Here is a 25,553-nt window from a genome sequence, read left to right as displayed (position 1 = left end):
AAATCGCTATTACCCGTTAATTTAGTTAGAAGTTTGTCGTCTTCTATGAGTACAGCGTTTTCATAAATATTTGGGCCGATGTCAAGGGTTGATGCTGACACTAATTTTTCCGATCCGTCTTCCCCTTTATCGCAAAAAATACAACAAAGCTTGAATTCCGATTTGACTAAATGCGACCGTGTGACTCTTTCCTTAGCACGTCCGATAATAGGAGGGTTATCTATCAACTTTGGATCTCCAATTGTTTTTGTTGGAGAAATGGAATTACTTAACCGTGGCTTCTTTCTTGAAAGTCGGCGAATGTTTTGACTGTTAAACTGTAACCGACACATTTTGTGATATTTTCCCTGGTTTTGAATGAACTTTTCAACTAAGTTTCCTGCTGTCAAATGAAGGGATAAAGCTTCAAACTTAGCGTATTCCTGGAGATTTTCTACAAATGAGTTGTACCCTTGTACTGTCGGTTTTTGCAGAATTTCTTTTGAGTCCTGTTGGCAAATTATACATTTTCCCCAATCTATATTAGGGGGGTGGAGGCATTGCTCAGAAAAGCGAACTTGTTTCTTGCTCAGCATTATAAAATTTCTTTATCTGTATCTGAAACGAATATAGATTTGCGTTAACCATTTCGGGACCGAAATTTATTGTGGATATCAATTACTTAAAATTATACAAGAGCTATTTTTTTCTCAAACCTCGAGGTATTATATTTAATATTTCCAATATTTTTACCTGATATTTCATTCGACATTAAGATAAGTGTTTAAGATTTATTTTGATCGTTGTTCCGAATTTGCTCTGATGTTACTATAATTGTAAAAACTGCAACAAAAAGTGTAAAAATCATTCTTTAAATGCTTTATTTATTGAAAGGTAAGCAATATGATATTATTTTAAACTGACTTTTTAATACGTGATTGTTTGATGCGTACAGTTACTTATACTTTCTAAGATTTTTTTTTTCCAATATAAAAATTATTTCACCTCAGAAAAACCTTTAATCAATGACTTTCTAGGGGAAATGCAGACCATGAAAATTAGCCTAGATTACCAACACTCCATTCATTAAAATTTACTTTTTCAAAAGCACGTTAAAGAAATGATTGCTAGCTATGCGGTCACATGGAACAAATGAAGGAGGAAAATGTATTCTAAACAATATTCTGAGTTTTTAATACGTTTTGCTTATTAAAAAAGACGTTAAGTAATGAATACAAGCTGTATGATAATTTTACTGTTGATGGAACAAATAATCGAAGTTATCGATTTCAAATCCGTAATAGAATTATATGACTCACCTTTATTTGACATTATTTGCTACAGCATTAACCATTCACATATTAAAAATTATATCTGAATAATAAATATATCACTACAGAACTAATTATTGCTGAGAACAGCAGAACTGGAAAGAAACACGCTAAGCTGACTGCAATCCAAAGTTACAGCTTGTTGGCGGGAAATAATCGAGTGTTCATTCTGATTCTTGCCGCTAGACGGCAGACGTTTGCACTTGCAGGAGAAGTGATTTATTATGCGACAATATATATGTGTATTTAATCCGGTAAGTAATTTTTAAATAAAAGTTTCAGTGCGGTTTAGATGCGGCGGAACAGTTGGGACAGTTCAATGAGAATGCCCCCCCCCCCGCCCCCTGTAGTTACGTTATTATAGTGAAATTTTTTAAACTAACGGGGGGGGGGGGGGACAAATGCATATTTTATAGTTTATTTTAGAGCTTTTATATAGTGTACCTATTTTTTACGGATGTTTGATTTCTATTGGCGTTTTGAGCAGTTAAACGAAATTTTTCACCTCTTTACGACGGCCATTTTGATGACGAAAATTTTAATATCTTTAAAACTACTTGTCTTAGGAAGAAAAACCAATCTCTGTTAAACAGCTCTTTTTAAACTCTTTCAGATGGTGCACATTAATATTACACTTTGAAGATCTGTAATATAGTTTTAAGCAGTTAAACGAACGTACTTACCTTTATCAGGCGACCATTTTGATGACGTTAATTGTAATAATCCAAAATCTATTTGTGATAGGAAAAAAATTCAAGCACCATTAAATAGCTCTTTTAAAGCGCTTTTAAATGATATACTTTAATATCACAATATTAAGATCTATAATGGAGTTCTAAGCAGTTAAACGAACGTACTTACCTTAATCAGGCGGCCATTTTGATGACGTCATCACAGGGGGGTTCCTGACCTTTGATCAAATGCCTCCCGGCGGATTTTTGTTCTTACATATGTACATAAGCACTGTGCAAAATTTCAGACTGGTATCCGGAAGTGAAATGTTTTGGGTATTTTTGTCACAAACTCCACGGACTATAAGACAGCTAAGTAATAACAAAAAATGATAAATTCTGGATTAGTTAGCGTCATATCACATTTTTGCAAAAATGGGAAGGAACTCTCAATAGTTCACAGACGAATGTTGGAATCAACGAGGAACAGGGTTAAAAATTTAAAGCTGTGTATGGAAATCCTACTTTCTTACTTATACTCCTTGAAAGATGCTGTCGTAAATCGTCAAAGTTGCGCATTTTAGCCATTAGACAATGGGGTTGTTCCTTCAATCAAAAGTAGTACTTTTAGTCACTGAAATTGATAGAATAAGCAAAGAAAATAACATGAACCCAGAAAATTCTTTCATTTTCCCAAAAGTTATTTTTTAATTAATTTTTTTAAATGTCCGATTTTGAAAACAGGCAAATGATGCTCTTTGGCGCCGCGTTTCCACGTTATGATAATCAAAAAGCGAATTAAAATTGCGCTTTACGCTTGCTATCAAACATATCGTTGCCAATACACGTGAGTAAAGATGCGAATTAATTATATTGCTCTGTGTATGGTACACAGAATGGCATTTCATCATTTGTGATGTCATCGGCAGGAAATGTAAATAATGAAAGAGCACCGATTTAAGTAATTTTTTAAAAACATTAAACTTAAACAAATTATTTAAAAAATGGTTAGATCCTATCTTTTTAAGCATGTTCTTTCAGAATAAAATACTTTTAAAAGTTTGGAAACGACCCCGTTTTCTCTTTTATTTTTCACAAATCGCGTTTCTCTCCAGATTGTAATGGTTCCGACTTTTGACGACGGAGTTGTAATAGCTATTTCATTTGTAACTTATACAAGCTTGACACACGATCGAGGCCATGCCGATTACTGCAATTTTGAAGACTAAAGATGATTAAACTTCTTATCAAACCGGGAGCAGCGCGAACGCAGTCCCGACACCCAAAAATTGCGCGCCCCAACCAACCGCAATTTGCGGAAGTGGCAGCCGTCAGCCGCCCGTAGTGCAATGGACGGCCTCCGACCGGGGAAGCCCCCTCCTTGATCAAGGCATTCCCGACGCCAAGTAAGTATGAACGGAGAAATTTCGTTTTTTGCTAGTATCATTACACACTATTCTAGTAACTGGTAGTAAAGTGATTTCGTGTGGTTTGGTTGCCAAAAAAAAAAGTTGGCAGTGGAATGTTTTACACTAATAGATAACAAAACTTGAAAACACATTAGTGCGGAACTTGTTTTTATTTCTTACATTTTTCAAAATCAATTTCATGTATTTTAAGAACCCTCTTAATTCTCACAATTGAGACATTTTAAATTTTGTTCAAATAAAAGAAGGCTTTTTCCAAATTCTTCTTCCTATGATTAACTTTTTTAACATAGTTAGTTATAATCAGTGACCCTAAGGTAAACAGGTTATTACTTATATAAATGAGTAAGATTTATAATTGAAAGAATTTAAACAGTCACGAGAGCCAAGATTACGGGTAAAGATGTGGAACGCTTCACGATTTTGCGTGTCATCCTTGCGCATTGGCCCTGCTAATCTTCACTGTCTCCTCCCAATTTGAGTACATGTTCTCGGGATGTGTCGTTCATGAACGAACGGGTCTAAAAGAATGGTTCCTCAAAATGAACGGATCAGGACGATCTCCTAAAAAGTGAAAGACCTTTCTTTTAAACAGTTCAGAACATTGTATTGATGCACTTGTGATAAAATCGAGATTTTTTTTAAATTACAACGAGAATTATCTTCAAATTTTAAACTCTCAATCAATTGCACATTTCCTTTTTCTCAATCTGTATATAAAAAATAGCTTGTCCTGACTAACAATCAAAGCGCAGCCAAAACTACTGAGGCTAGAAAGCTGAAATTTGGAAAGTAGGTTAATTTTATACCGTGCGTGCTAGGAAAGGATTTTTTGAAATTTCAATTTTGTGATGGTGAAATATGATGTTGAACGTCCCGCCCGCACATGCAAAACTCTCGAGTTCAGGGTCGAACCAAGTAGTAAATAATTCGAAATCTTACAAGAGTTACGAATATTCGAGTCGTACGAACGTAAGATGCTAATTAACGGAGATATTAATTAAAAACTCATTTTTTTTACCCCCACTTGAACATGGGTCTATGCCAAGAAATGTTCCGATTTTTTCGGTTTTTGTACCGTTGGAAAGCCTATAAAAATAATAATTTCAAAAATATCCGCAGGAACTAGAGCTTCGGACATCGAAAAATGACTACAAAAAAAAAAAAAAAAGTTGTGAGCGTTTGAAGTAAAAACTGATTTATTTCAAAAAGAAATTTCTTCCTCCATTTTATGCGCAAAATTAATTTTAGCTTGAAGAAAAAATGAACAATATTATTTTTTGCCATTTATTCCTGACGAGGATTTTAAAGAGCTGTCGTCTCTCTTCAAAAACTGTTACCTTTATCATATAGGAGACACGTTTTTTTCGTCCAAATAAGTAGTTTCTACGTAGGTTTAATCAAACATGCTAAACAAAAACTATCGCCAAGATTAATAATGTGTCGTAAAAAAAAAAAAAAAAAAAAAAAAAAAAACATGTCTCCTGTATGATAAAGGTAACAGTTGTCAGGGCCCCTTGTCAGTTATGTCGCCGGACCACTCCCTTCCCGAAGAAAGAAAAAATAGAAAAGAAAAGGGGAGAAAAATAAAACATAGGGAAAAAGGAAAGAAAAGGGGAAATGAAGAAAATAAAAGGGGGAAAAGAAGAAAAAAAGGGGGGGGGAGAAAAAAATCAAAACTGCTTACTAGAAAACAATTAACTCTATTTGAAGTGCCACAACAGAAAAAAACCAAAAGCGTAAATTTTACTTAATCTTTACGTTTTCTCTCCTTTGGAATTCCCACCTCCGTTTTTAATTTCTTCCTTTCTTTTTTTGCGTCATTGTCGTCGGGCCCCCTCTAGGCCCGGCCCCTAGCTTCCGATTAGGCTGCCATGGCCTCTGGTCGGACCTGTAGTCAGATGCCACTATTGAACATTGCTCAATCAGCTGTGGAAACAAGCCCAAAAACCAATCATGAAAGCCGTAAAGAGCAGCATGAATAAAAGCCAGTTCAATCTTATCTAAATAAGAAACAAAGAAAAATATTACATTTTTTGAAAAGAACTTCGATAATTAAAATAAACTGCTGATTTTCAAAATGGAATTACAAGCAAACGATGATATACAATGCCATTTTTATGGCTTATGAGCATGCGAAGTCGGGTTTTATTTTTTACATTCCGCTGAAAATTATTGTGTGGTACTAGACTTTAGCAACAGATGGCGCTGCTGAACCTTTTGCGGCTCACATCAAATTCGAAGACAATTAAAGCAATGTGTTTACCTATTAAGAACCAGCTAGAGTATATTATTTTGAAGGAAATAGGACATACTATCCAATATCATAGTAAGCCTGAAAGAATTTCCAGGGAAGAGAGTATTCGCTCATAAGATTCTCGACAAGTCTGTTAATTTAAAAGAGTTGAATAGCAACTACAGAGACGGCTGGTCCATAGAAGCTGCGGAATAGCAGCATCCCCATCAAGTTAAAATATTATTAATAATAATACGTTGTTAAGTATTTGAAGCATTTTTTATGTTGATTCTGAGTGAGCAAAAATCATACTAATTCATTGTTGACCATTGAAGGGAAATTTTGCATCACACACACACACACTAATACGAAGATAATCTTACGGCCTCAACTGAAGTGCGAAAAAGTTTCATATTTTCCCTAGACCACTGCATGCAGAGCAGCTCCTTCAAGCTCGCTGCTTCATTCGGTTGCGCGCCCGCCGCAGGTGGGCGTCAGTGATGCTAAGAGCAGCCAAGCTCTTTTGATCAAAAGCTTTGTACACATGCGCTGCATAAGGATTTTTCAACCGTCTGTAGGCTGCAACTTTTGGGAAGTGTCTGCTACTCCTCGATTTTTCTAGCAACCTTTGTAGTAACTTGGCGTGGTTTCAGACGTCCTCGATGTTTGGCGATCACGTTCTCGCGTTGTTTATTCCAGCGAGCAACAACTGCGCCTCGTGCTTTTCTCAGCATACTTTCCTATATGGATAGTATTTTAATGATCTAATTATTGTAATTATAGAGGAATGACTGTTGAAGTAGGGTCGAAGTTTTCTTCATTTGAAAGCTTACAAATAAATTACGGAAGAAGAGAATTTTGTGCATTTTTATGTGCAAGATTCTGCTAAATTGACGAGTGATGTTCATATTCGACACGTTACAAACATGGAAATGCTGAATTGGTGTATTACAAATTAAAATACACCAATGTTTTTAGCCAAAAAAAAAGAAAACAAAACAAAAATGAAGGAAATCTAAGTGAGTATAAGTTTTGTGTGTTGACCAGTACACGGAACTGACATGTAAGAAATTTAATCTTACTTTCTTGCAAGTTTCTTCCTTTTTAAAAAGTAAAACTACGTTGCATATATTAGCTGTTTTATAAGGTTATAAATAAATACATTGCTCAAAATGTGTCGCAATTCATTTATGATCTTAAGTTCGCTGATGATTGGTTTTATGAACCGTATTTAGCCACCAAAGAAGCTTTCTGGTGTTTTTGGGACCTCTATTTGGTGTATTTTTAATCAACATAAATGCTGCTTTCTGTTTGATGATACATTTATTGCATTAACAGCCATTTTTTATATTAAGAGCTCCTACAGCTCAACACGCAATTAAAATAGCTATGGGTTATTATTTTATACTTATTGCCAAATTGCTTCATGTAATATCTTTTTAATAATGTTTTTGTAGCTTTTTTATGTGTATTATTCTTGTTGCACTGTAATGTTGGTATTATATTCCTGACTTCTTTTTTCTTTTCATGGCAATGCATACTGGTCTACTTTTTGTCAGGCTACTTTTATCTAAAGAAGGACTGCATCTTGTCGAGTGAATGTAAATAACAGCTAAATCATTGGTTATTTTGACCTGGAGTTTATGGCAACTATGACGTTGGGCGACTGCAATGGTTTGACGTGCATGAACGAACGGAAAGGTACCCAAGGATAATTTGGTAAGACAAATTTTAATAATTAAATTTAATTTATGTTTCACAAAGTATATAGTTAATTTATGTTTTATTTGCTTATAAATATTTTATTATTTCCCTCATTGTTTGGGGTTTGAGTATACAAATTTAATATTTGTTTTCTCCCATTATAGGAAGAAAAAAGTAAAATTAATTTTTTGATTTTGTATTTAATGACTTAAGAATCTCAACGGAATATCAATCTCCCTGATGTGAAGTTGAGATACGCCTATTAATTAACATATCGGTCACTTAAATTTATTTTACCGATTAATCCGTGAAAAAATTATTGGCGCTATTTTTTCCTACCCTAACCTAAACTCCAAATTCGACGTACAAAACTGCCTTTCCCACTTCTGTATTGCGCTATGGCAGTTGTTTCTAACTATGATATGAACAGAGAAATCGATTTTTTTTCTTTCTAGGAGTAAATGGTTTTGATTTTTTTTTTTGACCAACGTTTCAGGGTTTTTTTTATCACCAACCCTAATCTACGCTACACTGGCTGGGAGTTCCCCCCCAAGTATGAATTAATTTCACTATTTTATTTATTACTTTTTAATTGATCTTTTGCATTTTTTTACGTAGTTCGTCGTTACCTGATCGTCGTATTCGTGTTAGTTAATCAGCACAAAGTTTTTTTTTTTTATCGGGGACAAACTGCATTGCTCACGATTATCGCAATAAGGCCATATAGTCGTGGGGGGGGGGGAGTCAGGCACGTTATTTGGACAGTTTGGTCTTAAAGGAGGGTAGTCTCCGATTGAAAAAACTATAAGATCTTGAAGGAAAACTCAAGCTCTGGCGGCCTTGTGTTGGTGGTCCCAATTTTTTTCTTGACCAGGGGCTCTATTTTTTATTTTACTTTGAACTGAGCAGGCCCGGATCTATAAATTTTGTGCCCAAAAATCTGTGGGGCCCTTCCCCTAGTAGTATGTTTGTGACGTAATTAAGTCTGTGTGGTTTTTTACTTTTTTTTTTTCAATTTTTTCCCCAATTTCTTGGGACGTTGGGCCCCCTGCACCGCGGGGTCTGCAGGTACGCAGATCCAGGCCTGGAACCGAGGACACTCATGATCCCCTGCTTCCATTGTGCATACATACAGTAGGGGATTCATAACTATATCGTCCAAAAAGCTGTCTGTGTGTAGATCAGAAACATGGTTACAAAGCAAGATTCATGCTTAGGAACATATGACGTTAACATAATGCTGACGCGCGATATGCATACAAAGTCAGAAACAGAAACAGGGCAGTGTCGGCTTTCTCTCCTGAAGAAATACTAGAAATGATGCTGAACAAGAAAAAGTCAACAGTTTCGGAATAGCGTCATCCGTGCCAATCTACATTAAGATAAAATATAGCAGTCGACATTGGTCCAAAAATTTTCTTCTGGGGAGGGGGGTTTAGTCGACACCTCCTGATCCCCAAAAGTGACGATCTTGGAATGAAGACAACAGTTTAATAGTATCATGGTGCCTAAATCTTTCTCATGAGCGATGTCCTGACTCCATTTAACCCGGAGAATATTGATATATCATATTGATCCCGGAAAATGGGCGCCCATATACAAAATTTTAAGAGGAGAGGGCCTAGATATTTTCCGCATGGTTTAGCAGGATATATTTTCCCCGTGGAAACCGATTTCTGTACAGGTATTTGTACAGGGTATTTTTCTCATTGGGGGGGGGCGCAATATTGAGAGGGTGCGCCCCCTTGCCCTTAGGGGGACACCTCTGTGATTTCTAAGGGGGCTTGAGCCCTCACTTTCCGCCCATATAGGCGTCTATGACCGGAGTACCCCCCTCCATAAAGAGAGTCCCTCTAAATAGAGGATAAACACATCACTTGAAACTACCCCCTTAAAATCCTAATTAAAGCAGCCTGTGCACCATGAACTCTCTCTCCGCGTATATTCCTTCCTAAATAACGTCAACGGTCCTGTTCAAGCGACGCATCAAATTAAGGACAGTAGTCCCTGAAAAGTTTCATTTGAATGACAGGGATGCTCATCCCCGATGGGCAAGGGCACATCTCCTCAATATCGCAACCCCCCCCCCCGAGCAAGAGTCCCCCCCGAATGAGAAAAATACCCCTAGAAGCACCCCCCTAAAAATGCCATGATCCCCCCTAGGTGGGCCACCCCCTGTGAATGAGGACATTTAATACTCAAGAACTCAAGCTATATTATATAAAAAAAAAACATTCCCTGAAAGCAGTTATCTCTAAGGGATCTCCTTTCCAATACATAGCTCTTAACGCCTTCCGTCCTCTAAAAATCTTCGTAGGGACTCTATGGATACTAATTCAAAAACCCATGAGAACTATTACTAGTACATTCCCCCCCCCCTCCTCGCAAAAAAAGGAAAAAAATAAATCCAAGGGGAGTCCTTCATAGCAATAACGATCCCACAAAATTCTCATACACATCAGCATTTCTTAAGAATAATAAGAAAGGAAACATTTAAAATGCTTTTGCTTACGACAAAGCCTCAAAGCTTTTTGTAACATTGATTCCGAGCATATTTCTCTGCACGCAAGAAAAAAATGGCAACCGACAATATTCCTCAAAGCTCCAATATTCGGTCATGTAATTTATTTCCTGTAGAATTAGAAGTTTTTCGCCAAAATAAGCGATTACTTTGCCAATAAGTAGCCCCTACTGGAGTAGACTTCGTTAGCCAATCATGGCTGTTTATTTTCGAGGGAGTAGTAGCAACGTCCCAACTTTTGCAGCTTTGACACAGGAGACGAATCTCCATGTTAGCAGTTTGGCAACAAAATTCCACTTTCGCCAGAGCCGCTACAGTTCCATCCATTGAGCTGTATAGTAACCCTGGAGAGCGGATGGGGTTGAATCGGATTGGGGGTAGAGTGTAACCTTCGAATCTCGCCAATGTTCCCCTCGTTAGGCTTAGGAGATGGTCTTAGCATTGGAGTCTACGAGAAAGCTCGCAAGCTTTAAAAAATATTTAAAAATAACCCATTTGCTTTTTGTTATCAAATGACCGGTTTTTAACCACATCACGTTGTCGGTCTGCTGAATATGTACATCATTAAACTAAACAATTCTTTACTTTTATTTAGTAAAAGAATAAAAATTTGGCTCCTTTTCGGCAACCATTATTGCCAAGACTCGGGGTGACGTGAGATGACGTAGAAGGAGAGGGAGGGAACTTCCATCGCTCGGAGCGCTTGGAGATATGTTTTTCTTTTCCTTCGTTTTTTGTTTGTTTCGCTTAATAAGAGTAAGAATTAACAGATAATTTGTTAATTCAAATTTTAATTGTATAATTAAAAATTTTAGTATTTTTCATTGAGAATGTAGGATTATTTAACACAGTAACACAGTACTTTTTAAACAAATGCGGATTTATTTCAATTTATTAACCATTTACCTTCTGTAAAAACAGTTACACGAGTCGTAATTTTTGCGAAAATGAACGTATCGGTGACTTTGCGAGATAAAAAATTTAGTGAATTGTATGTGAATAGAACAGAAAGTTTAAATATTTCGCGTGGCTTAAATTTTCGCGATAATGATGAGCTAGCGAAAATTAAAGTAAAACGAAAACAAGGGTTTTCACATTCACAATATTGTTTTTGTTGTTTATCTCTTTTCTGCAGGGAAGTTTTAGGTTTTCTTTCTCAAATATTCAGCAGATATTTTGTAAGTATTGAGTTGTCTTCATAATATTTATTTAAAAAATTTTTTTTTTCAAAAACATTTAAAAAAAAAAAACCTCTTAATTTGACTTTTAGCTATAATTAAGAGGTACATACTAATTTTTTAATCACAGATTTTTTTTTTTTGATCGTTAGAAAAGAATTTATTGAAGAAAAGAACATATCAATTTTCCTTTTACACAATTCCCAGTTTTTTTTTACAGATTTGTGACGTATCGCATCATATTTTCATCTTTTTGAGAACTATTTCTTTTGCAATGTAAAGAAATAGTTGGAAAAAAAGATATGTCTAAATTCCCAACTTTATTATTAATTATTTTAAATCGTTTATTCATTCATTCTTCGTGGATAGAAAAAAGTACAAATTATGTATTAATATCCTCTTGGTTTAATCATTATGAAAATGTTTCTAAGTAATACCGTGTATTTTTATACAATTATGGTGAAATTATATAAGGTTAAACAGTTTATAGGTATAAAATTTCAAAAAAAAAAAAGATTTTGCGACCACATTGGAAGAAATTAATATTGACTTTCTTTTTGAACACTCCGTAATGTGAACACCCCCGATATTCTGAACACATTTTGATGGCGAATCCATATAGTAAGATATCCTGCTGTTGCTTTTGCGGCGACAATGTTTCATCCAATCCTCCTTTATGGTGCAACCCCCCCCCCCCAATCAGAATATTTTTGTTCCATTCCATAAGTGTCCAGGTTAGAAATAATTTACTGTACAATATTTCTGCTCTTTAAAGAAGATTTATTGGCTTAAGGGCTTTTTGAAAACATTATTAAAAAACCCATGATATTGTTTATTTTATTTTTTAATTGTATGGGGGGGGGGTTTACCTTTCGGTGCCCCTCCCAAAAATTATTTCTGTGTCCGCCCTTGCACGTATGGGGGATTTTTGTTTGTGAAATATTTTTTTATATTTCTAAAATAGGTTTGTGACTGAATTGAAACTCATTATTTCAATCAAGTTCATGTTCTTGTATGCTATGTATAATAGTACAATTACTTCCAATTGTTCCTAAAAATGAAGATGAAAGAAAGAATAAAATTTCAACTCAATACATTTGTAAAAAAAAATATGTATTTCAGTTCCTGTTCGTACTATAAATAAAACAAGTGTAATAAATCAACGAATTCAAAAATCGAAATATAAAATTCATGAAACCATTTCTTGTATACACAAAACAATACAAATGATAATAATGAAATGATACAAGTTTTCTATAGTAAGTCAAATATACACTTCTTGTTGACTTTGATTGCATGAGCAAAATATGTAGAAAGATAAATTTTTGAATTTTTAAAAACTGCGGAAAATGAAACAAAGATATGATTTTAAAGCAAAGAAATGTATTTTGTAGGGCAGAAAATAATGTTTGAGTAGTAAAATTTCCGCATTGGAGTAACAAAAAATTATTTTGGAGTGAGAAATGCTAAATTTAGGAGTGAAGGAAAGAAAAAAAAAAGCAGCTATATATTTGCCCCGCAAAAAGGGGGGAAAAAAAGAACATGAGACGTAGAAAGTATAAAAGAGAATTAGGCAAAGTGAGACAGGAAGAAGAGTGAGACAGCAAAAATTTCTTTTATGTTTAGGCTAATTCCAGCCTGGTAAAAGTTTTGAAAGATCAATTCGACATTCTGTGAACAGTAGCGTAACTATGGAGTCTAGCTCCCCTGGCGAACTAAAGAAATTACGCCCCCCCCCAAACCCCAGTCGCCCACATTGCAACTCATTGTGTCCTCAAAAAAAAAAAAAAAGTTTTTTTTTTTCTTATTTTCTTTTTTAGAATTGTTTTCAACGATGCTCAATGTTCCAATTCAGTAGATGTTATGTATGTGTGTAAATATATATGAACCCCCTCTAGCTCTTTTTGTTGAGAATTTTTTTGCAATTTTTTAAAGCATTTTTCAATTTATATGATTAAAAAAAAAAAAACTCTTAAAAAATTTTTGTTTAATCAGCCGACATGCCGCCCCTCTTTCTGCTGCGCCCCTGGCGATAGCCACTCCTGCCAACCCCTAGTTACGCTACTGTCTGTGAACAATATTTAAACAAAAGGTTGCTTTCAAACCTGATGCAAAGTGATGTGTGCCTTGTTCACATGTTTGTAAGAGCAATTAACAGCGCAACAGCAAGGCATGATGTAAATTCAAGAGTCGGTGTGTGTATTATACGGACATTAAAGTACAAGTTATGCATACATACTTTTTTTTTCCTTACTGTAAACTTAAGAAAAAATTACTAGCGACATACAAAAAATAACAGCAATAAAAGGAGCTGAAGGAGACTGATTCTGAATGAAACTAAGCATGAGTTTAACGTCAATAGAGAATGAATGGATCGTTGGAATAGACTGGATATGGATATGTTGTGAGAAAGTGGACGCTTTGAATCAATCGTGAGAAAGTATTTTTCTGCAATGATCAATGCTTGTTTTTCTTCTGCTTTTTATCGAAAGCATCACTTTGCTGAGGGTGTGTGTTCTTCGAATGAAACCCCCCTCCCCCGCTTGAAGATAGTAGTACAAAGAAGACAACACTTAAAAGGTCCTCTTTTCCCCTAAAACCGTAATAAAACTGTCCTCTTCCTCCTTGCGTTGACGAATTGTTTTCCGCCCATTTCCGTGGGAAAAGTAGGAAAATGGTTAAAATTAAAGGCACATTTTTGAGCCTATATCCCCATCCTTTATTTTATTATATAAAGTTAAAGGAATAAGTTAATGAAAATGTGTACGCAAACGTAAAATGAAAAATACAAAATGAAATAAAAAATGCACTTTTGTAGCTGTATGAACTAAGAAGTAAAAAATAAATATCAGTAGCGAGATCCTCAATAAGGAACCTTCCTGTATTATAATTAATGTATTGTTATATTTTTGGGGTAATGCAACGCCCTCATAGTTTATCAAATTTTGCTGTAGTACCCCCCATGAGTGAGTACGGAATGGGGGAAGGGGGTACTCCCCCATGAGGGGAGGGATAAAGAGGGGTCCTTGCCACAAATGTTCATGCTTTTGAACGTTTTACCTCTCCTGCACCTCAGATGAATGTTCTCTTCCCCTCCAAATAAAATAATGAATATTTAATTGCCTAAATACTGGAAACTAATTATGGGGGATGCGACTTCGAAAAAGTTTTAAGTGAGGGGAGGGGGACAGTGGTCATATTTAGATTCAGGGGCTCATTTTTTCCACAAAAAAATAGTTACTGCAAATCAGCAAGTTGTGGCAATCGTAAAATAATTATGAAAACGGAACAAAACATAAAAAGAATTCGCTTAGAATTAGAAAATACGTGATAAAAGAAATGTATTTGAAATTCAGAGTGATGTTTCAGAATTAATATTTCAGAATCATTCCCCCATTGTATACATTAGTGAAGGGATGACAATGAGGGACTTGCTGCAATTTGGTTTCAATAGCCAGGACCCAGGCGTAATAAATTTCTGACTTTAAGCACACAAATAATCTTAAACAAGGAAGTAACGATGATTATTCACTTTTCATGCATTGTTTTATATACTTTTCTTATGAAAACAGCGTGGGGGAATGACAAATGTTAAAAAAACGTTACCTGATTTGGTGAACTCGGATCTCTACTTTTTTCAGCTGTTAACTATACTAAAGGTGAATTCCAAGAAAAAGGAAACATGACACTTGAGTTTTAAAAATTAATAATCTGCCACTTGCCATATACCATTATCTTCAGCAATAATTGAAATTCTTGAATCTTAACCTGTTTTCCCCAAATAGTTTGATGACTTTCAGAAAATCAAGTGCAAAATCAATTTTTCTGTTTAGGTTTTTACGCAGCAAAAAATCTCTGCTTTGTTACATACTGTAATGTAAATAAACTTATTATCAGCATATAATATTTAGGGTAACTTTTATCCTTTGAAGTCTAGTTAAACTTTTTGGTAAGTTTATTCAAATTTCTTTATTTCAACCATGATATAGGTCCATAACTTAAGTGACAATTTGATGTCCTCCCCTTTACCGAAATACTACATCTCAATTAGTTCACGAAGAGCCTATGGGATATAGAAGCTAATGTTTTTTTATGCAAAGAAGAATTTTGACCCTTGTCAAGGAGGCATAGTTAAAATTTTAATAAATATTTAATTTATATGGTTTTTAATGGTAACGGAAGGACAAAAAAATACGGTAACGGAAGGGCATTTATCTATAAGCTGATGCAGGGTAATGTTTAAGAATGTTAGTAGAAAACAAACTATTTTTTAAAGTAAAACCTATATAAGTGATATTTGTGCAAACATTATAAGTGCTTTTATTTAGATAAACTTTTATTAAAATTTTTTAATGTTTCGTGATTTTATTTCTTCTATTGCATGAAATGAAAATCATGAAAACTACAGTTAAAAATTCCTAAGCATGTGATAATCATTTTGGTATGACATGTTTGTAATATGACGAGCCAATTCCAGCAGAAACATTTGCTTGCAAACTTGAAATTTATATTTTAACGATACAATATTGAAATTGCTTTCAGATTTGTTGCCACAAGTCACAAGAAAGGACTGTTGACAGCATTGATTTAACTGTTAAACGTACTATGAAGGGATCAGTAAATTCAAAGATCAACTTTCAAAAAGATGGAGAAATATCCATTCTCATCACAAAATACGCACTATTTGAACCCTGTAACAAGTTATGTTATTGAATATAGTAAGTACTTCAAGAAATCGAAGGAGATTTCACTTCAAAGTCAACAGATTGAGGATAGTTTAAATAATGTTAAAAATGAAGATCAGATCCTGATTACCGCAGGGGCACGTGGGGCACAGACCCCCCCTCTTTGTTTTCAGGGGGCCCAAAATCCTCCTAATTTATCAAAGTAATTAAAAATAAATGATAATTTCACTCAGAATCTAGAGCACAATGATATCATTGACATTTTTGCAAATGCCAAGACAAGGAAAAAAAACTTCTTATTTGTTAATAAAATATCCCCTTAAAAATTTGATATCTTTTGCAAATCCTAAAACTCACTCCCAGTTTATTCTGTATTTACTATTAAAATTTATATCATAGATAATTTTTATGTTTACGGTTTACGGTTAAGGGCAAATTTTAATTACATCTTATATAATTATAACGTATTATCTCTTCTACTTTTTAAATGTACCTTTATACTATATTGTGATATGAGGTACCTCCAAATTTAGCACAACTGTGTTAATACGCAAGTATCGAAATATTTTATTGCTTCTTTAATAGCATAAGGGGGAATATATTGGGGGGGGGGGGGGGCACAGAATTAATTTTGTGTGCCAGTGTCTTCAAATATTTTGGGCCCCTCCGCGGGGGAAGGGGGGGGGGGGCTGAAACAGAAATGTTCCCCATGTCCAATATTAGAATGATCGGGCTCTGATGAAGATACAGCTGAATCAAAAACACCAAATCATAAAAGAATATGCCAAATGATTCATTAACGTTTGGACAAGTTTTGCTAGCTGGATGGAAAGGAAAGAAATTAACAAAGAGAAATATTTTGGACAGGTACTTCATATAGAAGATAAAGTAATACAAATAGCTTGTTTGAGAATGCATAATAGTATGGGAATGTTCTTTGTGTTTCCTGAGAAAGAATATAAATGTTCTATGTATTCTGATAAAATTATTGAGTATTTAAAGAATTCAGAATTGTGACAGATGGTTCAGGCTTAGGCATTAGATATCAGTGTTTCAGACTGCTGTATCAGCTGAATAAATGTTTTTAAGTTGAAATTGACCAAGTTTAATTGCTTTGGACTCCGTGTTCTTCCATTACTGTTCTTCCGTTTCCCTTAACAAACGCATAGTTTATATTCTTAAAATAATTATTTTTTAAAACTAGCTTTGAGAAATTGAATGATTGAACACTCCCGTATGTTCTCTAATTTTTATAGAATTTTCCATTTTATAATTTTGCATGATAGAGTGAAAATCATGTCGCAAAAATGTCCTCCTGTTGCCGTTTTTTAAATTTGATTTAAGAAAAAAAAAGCAACAAACGAAAAATTCTTGGCTTTGGCTTTTTAAGCAACTTAGTATGATGTATATAAATGTCTACGCATCAGTTTTTGAAAAAAATATGTAGTTTGATAAGCTCACAGACAGAAATACATCGATTTTTTCCCCAAAAACCGTTCTTCCGTTACCGCTTGAATTCACCACCTCAACATTTTATTATTTTAATGCTATTCTGAGGGCTAATTTACTATTGTGATGGATTGAAGCAGCTCGCTGGAGACGCAAGCTTATTATAGTAAGCAAAAAATATTTGTGTGAAATTATTTTTACTTTTATTATCTTGTTAAACTGTAGCCTGAAAAGCATTTAAACTTCTAAAAATATGTGTAAATCATAAAACATTCGTAAACATAACGAGGGCATTTCTGTGAGAATGACCCAAAAATAGGATGTTTATGCGCTCATTGTCAAGGTTATTTAATTACATTACATTTTAAATAACTTTGCTGTTTAGATTAGACCAATTCTAAAATTTAAAACGATCTGGCAACTAGTATTTTTTGACCCCTGAATATATGTATTGTTGACACTAGTGGATTAAATTAACTTTTTTTTTTCAATAGTTATTTACAGCTTGCTGGAATTCATGGTTTTATATTTATTTTGTATTCCTGATTTTATAATTATTTATACTGTCACCAATAATGTTTTGCAATGTTTATTGGAGTAGTTTACTGTTCCAAAGAAAAAATATACATTTTCAAAATCAATGACACTGTTACTAGAGCCGAAATCATTGATAAGTTAATTCCAATTTTTTTTTTAAGTTTCAGCCTTTAATTTTTTGGCTTAATTTTAAATATTTTCTATTTTTAAGGGTGCAGCTGCTCTCCCTTGCCTACTCTGACATCCGACAAAAGCTTTTCTCGGACATCTTTTCATCCATAAGCATTATCATCCATTTTAATCCTAAGCTTTTATTCATGCACGCGATTAGTGACGAGGGAAAGATCACTGATTTAAAAATTTTATCGGTTGCCAGTTTCTGTTAAATAAACAAAATACTTCTTATGTCAGCAAGAAAAAGATTTAAAATTTTCCCTTGATCCTACTTTTGGGGGGTAGCAACACGTGAAAGTTTAGTTACGTTTTCTTTTCCGTGCTGTCCTGTTATTTAGAGAGAAAAAAATCATTTAAATTTTGATATCTTGACGTTTCCGCAAACACGAATTGCGATAGGACCCTACTCGTTGAAGTTCATATTTCTACAGATGGAATGGAAATGGTAAAGAAATCTGCACCCGTCCTATTATGACTCATGATTTTCCAGAATAGATAATACGAGGCATATCCATGAAAAATAAAATAGTGATATGGATGCAGTAATTAAGATTGTGATTTTATGGCCGATATTCACCAGTACATTTATCATAAAGATTATTTACAGCGTATTACGTTATGTATTTTTATTTCTTATCAGTGTTAACTGATGGGAATGAGTAATCGGGAAATTTTGAATTTAGATAGTTTTATTGTTTATATTCATCCATACAGGTGTTTTCGCCTGAAAAAACACAATTTTTACCCAAAAAACCTTCTTTTTTAAATGTTAAGTATGCTTGAGTTAGGCCCTGAAAAAAAAATAATAACAATAATTTTAATAATAAAACCAATCCGCCGATGATTTGTAACTATGATGACGAAAATTTCGCTCTCTAAATAAATACTAAAAACAACCATCGTCATGGTAGTCTGTTAAAGGAGAGTAACATCCTTTTTGGTGAAGCGAGGATAGTATATAATTCGTTATTGCTAAAAAAACAGCCCTGAAAAAAATATAAATAAAATCAAACCGCACATGGTTTGCAACTATGAAGGCGAAATTTTCCCTCCTAAATAAGTACTAAAAACAACCATTGTCATGGAAATCTGAAAAATCAGAACAACATCAAACTTGGGAAAGTGAGAATAGTACGCAATTCGTGATTGCTCAAAAAAAAAAAAAAAAAAAAGTATTTTATTTTATGTGTTTGGACTGACCCGTTGATAGCAATCGAAAGAACACATTTTTCCTGCTTATGAAAGCATTCGTTTGGGACTTTAGATTCATATTGAACTGAAGTTATAAATAACCTTTCTCAAGTAAGTTTCAAGAACAATTCTAAACCTTTATTTACGCAATTGGTAACGATTTCATTATTGGCACACAATAGTAGAAAGCTTAATCATTTAAAATTCTTATCTACTGTCAATTCTTTTGAGTTAACAAACAAAACACTTGTAATTGGTTTTAGTAAGGGATTTTCAATTTTCTCTCATGATTCTGCTTTTACGACTAGCAAAACTCAGTAGTTGTGATTATCTTTCTTTTTTGCTTGTTTTTTTCATTTCTTATAAAAAAATTTGAATTTAATGCGCGCTTTTTCCCGCGAGATTCATCTGAAAATGAGCTAAGGCAATCGAGGTCGCGATTATTTTATTTTTTTAATTTAATATAAGTTCTTGTACTACTAACTACTGTAATATATTTCACGTAAAAGTGTCAAGTCCACCCTTTATGGTTTTACAACAGGATACGGTACACAACGCAACAATACTTCATTTAAGTTTCATTTGCATCAATTATTTCCTTTCAAGAGAAAAGCAAAACTGCCAGTCTTCCCAAAAAGCGCAGCTATTACATAACTGGTTGCATCCAATGAGATCAGCGATCGCATCCTCGTTAACACGCCCTCCAGTGCATCAGCAAAAATCGTAACACTAGCGAAACAGCGATAATCTTACAAATCTAGTCTTCCGCTCTACCCCGTTCTCCCGCCAAGCGAGCTCAAGTTTCCACTATTGTAGGTTTTCTCCATTTTATAGAGCTCACTGTTTATATCTTTTCGCTCTAGCGAAGCATTGTAAACAAGTGTGTTAAAAACTATCACCTGTATATTTGGAAATATTTAACTACTTTTGACATGAAAACTGTTCAGAGAAGCATAGAATACTTTACTCTAGCCTAGGTTTTTGGCATATTTTGCATTCGATGTGTTTAATTTGTGTTTATGAAGCAATCTTTTTAAAACTTGACTTGATTTGTTACGACTTTTGCGAACATTCATTCTTGTTATGTGTTGTGTAATTTATGTTTTATTTTCTATATTGTTTTTGATATGGCTGTTCTGCTCATTTGCCATGAAACTAAAAATGATTTTAGCTGGCTTTTGAAAACATTTTCTCCCAATAAAACCCGTAAATTACGATCCAGTTTTCGTAATTTTTCTGAGTACTATGCATTTAATTTTAAGAGTAAATGAGAGGACTTGATTTTAAAGAAACCGAAATTAAGCAGCAATGAACAACTAAAGTTTTGGGATTTATATCACTAATTTTGTTTTCTTCTAGTTATATTTCCTTATCCTTTTGCTTGCAACATTTTCTTTGTAATTGTTCACAATCAACTGACGAAATTTCTTCAATGTAGAGAGTATTAGAAGATTTTCCAAATCGGTTTTAAGGATAAATGCAACATAAAAGAGAAAAAATTTCCTTTTTAAGTAGAAATAATTAACTAAACAAAAATGAAACTAAATCCAACTAAATATTAGTTATATGAACTTATATCATACAAAATTTATTTGTGTGTGAGGGGGGGGGGGGGAGAAAGAAAGTAACTGTGGTAAGTGAAAACGAAATTCAGTATGATAAGTATGATAAGTATAAGCAATAAACTAGATTAGCTCTTGAATTAAAAATTATTATCTTGTAACATTCTTTGTTCGCAGTTGACTAACGATAAAGCAATCTTTTCAATGTACAGTGTATTAATAATTTTTTATAATCGTTTCTAAAGATAAATCCAACAAAACAAGGAAAATTTTGGCTTTTTAAATAGTCAAGTAAACAAAAACGAAATTAATTCCAAACTAGATGTAATACATAAAGTTTTATGTAAGCTTATATCACACGAGTTATATGAGCTTATATCACACGAAATTTATGTATGGGAGGGGGGAGAAAGAAAGTAACTATGGTAAGTGAAAACGAAACACAATGTGACAAATATAATCTATTAAACTAGATCAACGCTTGTATTAAATAGCACTTTCTTGTAACATTATTTGTAATTGTTCACTATTAACTAACGATAAATATTTTTTTTTCAATGTACAGAGTGTTAATATTTTTTTTTCTAATCGTTTTTATAGATAAATCCAACAGAAAAAAAAAACGACTTTTTCAGCAGAAGGAAACAAAAACGAAACTAAATATTGGTGCACATATTGCAGTGAAATATTTAATTTTAAATGAGCTTATATCACGCAAAATTTATGGGGGGGGGGGGGAGGGGCGGGAGAAAGTTCATCGAAGTAGCAGAATAAATTAATTGGAGTAAAAGAATTAAGCAAGCGAAATTCTCCTTTCCCTTTAAATCAGTCGAGCGAACTGCGAGAGATGGAACACTAGTGCCACCAGGGAATAATCCGGTCACTTTTTCGCCCCGCTCCCAAAGGAGATGAGGCTCCTTTCTTTTAGCCTCTCTGGTGTCAACAGATTAGAGTATTACTTCGCGAGATTTTTTTGACAGCATCGATCACATGACGGGAAATGCCGAACTCGAAAGACAAATAGCTTGGAATCCAAATTGCCCAATTTGTCCAAATTGACTAAGCTATAGGCGCGTTTCTATGGGCACTTTCGTCCCCGGAAAAAAAACCTACTTTTCACCGCATTTCGGTTATTTACGGGGCATATGTGGAATTTTTATCCTCCTGCTTCCTTTTGGAGTAAAAGTGGAGTTTTTTACCCAGAATGCATTACGCAAAACAGGTTCGTCTAATTGCTGGGTATAGCCGCTAAGGATGCTGGGTAAAAACCGCTTTCTCTGGTACAATGGGAAACCTCTTTGCACATGTAAACAGGGAATTTTTCAACCAGTTTTTTTTTCGGAGCCGGAGTGGTTATTTATGAGGTAGAAAAGGTGTATTGTGAACGCGGGCTAATGGAAGAGAAATAGGCACTCGATAGCTGAATCTTAAGGGGTATGATCGATACTTCCTTGAAGTTCTCTCTTAGTTTTGGCCATGGATGATTTAATGCTTCTGTAGCCTTTTTTTTTTGGTAAATCAGGAAAACTCTAGAAGTGTACATTAAACCTATCAATTTTTTTTATTTTATGGTTTCCAGAACGTGACGGGCATTAACAGGAGAGATTTCCCAATTCTTCAGAAAGTTTCAAAGAAAATTTTAGAAAAGTTTCTGACTTTTAGCAGAAAACGTTTCTGAATTTTACAAGATATGTTACTGGCAGAAATTGGGCTTATCAGCTGCCTTTTATTTTCCACTAACGTTTCTAAATTGTTTTTACAGTGTAAAGTGTATGGTGAAAGTTGTATGAACCGACGAAATTTTTACAGCGGGGTCGATTAGTTTAAAAGAAGTCGAGATGAACAGAATCAACGCCTGCCTGTTGAACTTTTAACATCATCACTTCAAACTCGAATTATAGCATACAAATTACAGCCAATACTACTCGGATCTGATTTTGAAGAAGGTGAAGTCAGCCGTGAAAGAGAAACGTCGGGATCTCTGAGGAGACGTGTGATTCTCCAACAAGACATCACACGCCCTCACGTTGCTCAATTATTCAGTGAACACATTGATGAAATGAGCTGAAGGTACTGCCTTGCTTTCCTTATAGCCTCAATTTAGCATTCTTTGACTTCCAATTGCTTGTTCCACTTATAGCAAGGATGTCAAGAAATTCGCGGGAAATTGACTCCGACACCAAGACAAAGATTTCTTTTCAGCCTGTATAGAAAATCTAGCAACCCGTTGGGACAAATGCATAAATGTTGATGGGTAGTATGTTGAAAAGTAAGAAAAGTCATATTTTGCTTAAATGGTTTTTTCTCCAGGTCTGTTTGTCTTTTTAATTATTGAACGACACTCGTACATTAAAAACAGTTCGGAAACGTTCCTGGAAAATAATAGGCACCTGATATGCTCAATGCCGCCAATAACATTTCTTGCAAAATCTAGGAACGTTTTCCGCTAAAAGCCAGCAACATTTCTGAAATTCGATTCCGAGTCACAACTGACTACAACTGTATTTATGTCGAGGACTGCATACTAAGTGCCTTGCCTCCATTATTTTTTATACCGATAGATGGCAGCACCATCACCGGATCGAACAGTTAATGAGAATTTAGAACTAGACCAGGAGCTAATAGCTACCTGGTGCTAGCACCCCCAAAGGTATCGCTTCACTTGGAGAACATTGAGACTACGAGCATATTTAACGTCGCCCAGTCGCCTTTAATGACGACGGTGGATCTTCGACCATCGAGGTTTGAACTCAGGACCCGAATCCGATACTCTACCGATCGGGCTACCACGGCCCATTTCTGAAATTATCCTTAAAACTTTCTGAAGAAGTTAGAAATCTCCCGTTAGACTACTCCTGAAACATTTGAGCAACTAACTACAGGCAAACCTATGACAGAATTGCAAGGTGGATCAAAGCCTATTACTTACTTGCAACTATCCAATGAATTCTTCACTTTTACATTAAGCATAGTCAACCTGAACGCGTCGCGAGTGTCTTAGAGCATTTAATAAACAGGTTCAGTCAATCTTTAAACTGGTATATGAAATTATTTTTCACAACAGCGAAAAGTGTGCATTCGTTCAACTTGAAGAAATTCAGGAAACTTTTTTGCAAAGATATTTGATTTTAACAGGAATGAGATGGAAATCTGTGAAATCCTGAAGCGTTCCTACTGATATTACTAGTAACGATTATACATTTTGGTTCCAAACTAATCGGGTAGGGAGTAGAGATGAAACGGGCTCAGCCCGGGCCCGAAGCGGACTCGGGCTCTAGAACCAAAAATAGGTTTCGGGCTCGAGCGGGCTCGGCCTCGAGCAGATATTCAATCGCGTATCTCCATACAAATTCAAAGCAAATAAACATTTTCCTACTATGAGAAAATGAAAGGAGCATTTAAATCAGTTCAATCAATGTCAAATTTACCCCCCACTCCAGAAAAAAAAAAATTAATTAATTAACGCTTATTTATAGTGTTTTTTTTTTCGATTACTATTGCAATATGTCATACAGTAATGCATTTGAAGTGGAGCATTTTAAGAAAATTTAGAAACTTCTCTCTGTTAATGAAGAACATTTGACGTAACATTTTTCATTGACAGAGAAATCATATCAGACTGTAGAAGGCTCGGTTTTTGATACAAGAAAGTCTCCTTCGGGCTCGAATGTTGGTCCGAGACAATATCACTCGGGCAAGCTCGGGCTCTCAAAAATGAGCCCGAAATCGTCTCTAGTAGGGAGGGGGGGGGGAGACAAAATTAATATTTGTACAAAAGACTCGTTGCAGAAAACTGGTGTCCAAGCTTTAGATGTGTTGTCGGATTGATGTTTGAGAAAAAAAAATGTAAACGAAGAAGATTTAATTAATGCAAATTAAAAACAAATCAGGTGTGAAAATGTGGTTCATTACAGCAAACATTTCCCGATTTAATTTTGTTGAATATGTGAACTAAGTCATCTTACTAGATTTACCTGAAGTGACATTTTACTCAACTTAACATTCATTGTTTTAGGACCTAAGCTCATTTTTTTGCATTGAAAACGCGTTCCTTTAATCCTGAAACACGTGTCTGAAGTAATCTGCAATTTATGCTTTTTGAAGTTGTTATTTCTTACTTTACTTTTCAGCACAAAGGTATTTATTTATCTTACTAGAAACAAGGTCAGATCCAAAGCTGTATTGTAACCGAAATGTCGGATAAGTCGGCCTGTCCTTCTCAAGGGGTTTTACCTTTACCATGCGTCTTTCGTAGGGAAAAACGCCACCGTTTCATCATCCACGGCCGCACTGGATTAAGGCCCCTATATATACGAGCCGACGCATCAGCTGATGTTCAGCCATTTTGGATCGGAGCGCGATTTTGAGTGGTTGTCTTATCTGAAAATAATTACTAATTTCAAAATAATTCATAACTAAAAGAAAAATAGTTCAATCCCTGCACCAGGGAAAGAAAAAAGAAACTAAGGAAAATCGATTCCGTCTTAAAATAAATGACGAATGCCAAACTATAGATAATGCCGCCATCTAGCAACCATGCTGCCAAAGTTTTCGCCAAACCCTCACACCAGTCACATGACATATGTTTGAACCAATTTTCTTTATCAGCAAGAATGAGAAAGCTCGGTCTGCTCTTATTATTAGTCTACGGGCTAATAATACAAATAAATCTTACTACTATTACTACTATTATATATGCAATAGTTTGTCTGTATGGATGTATGGATGTTTGTTACTCTTTCACGCAAAAACTACTGAATGGATTTTGATGAAACTTTACAATAATATAGTTTATGCATCAGAATAACACATAGGGTAGTTTTCGTTCCGTTATGGGGGGCAAACCCCCTTAGGGGGCAATAAAATACAATTTTCGTGTAAATTCTCTAATATGGGGATGAAAAAATA

At 34.7% G+C, this 25,553-nt stretch overlaps 1 non-coding gene and 1 pseudogene across 1 annotated transcript; both read right to left on the bottom strand.

Annotated features, from left to right (window-relative positions):
* Positions 1-3,233: 3,233 nt before the first annotated feature.
* LOC129230787 (U1 spliceosomal RNA) lies at positions 3,234-3,395 on the bottom strand. Its single transcript, XR_008581189.1, has one exon. It is a non-coding gene; the product is annotated as a U1 spliceosomal RNA (small nuclear RNA).
* A 412-nt stretch (positions 3,396-3,807) lies between these two features.
* Positions 3,808-3,921, bottom strand: LOC129230772 (U6 spliceosomal RNA; annotated as a pseudogene).
* Between the last annotated feature and the right edge of the window lie 21,632 nt (positions 3,922-25,553).

Source organism: Uloborus diversus, chromosome 9 (genome assembly GCF_026930045.1).
Source record: "Uloborus diversus isolate 005 chromosome 9, Udiv.v.3.1, whole genome shotgun sequence".
NCBI lineage: Eukaryota > Metazoa > Arthropoda > Arachnida > Araneae > Uloboridae > Uloborus > Uloborus diversus.
Note: the sequence above shows the minus strand (reverse complement) of the source record. Positions and strands in the feature narration are given on the sequence as shown.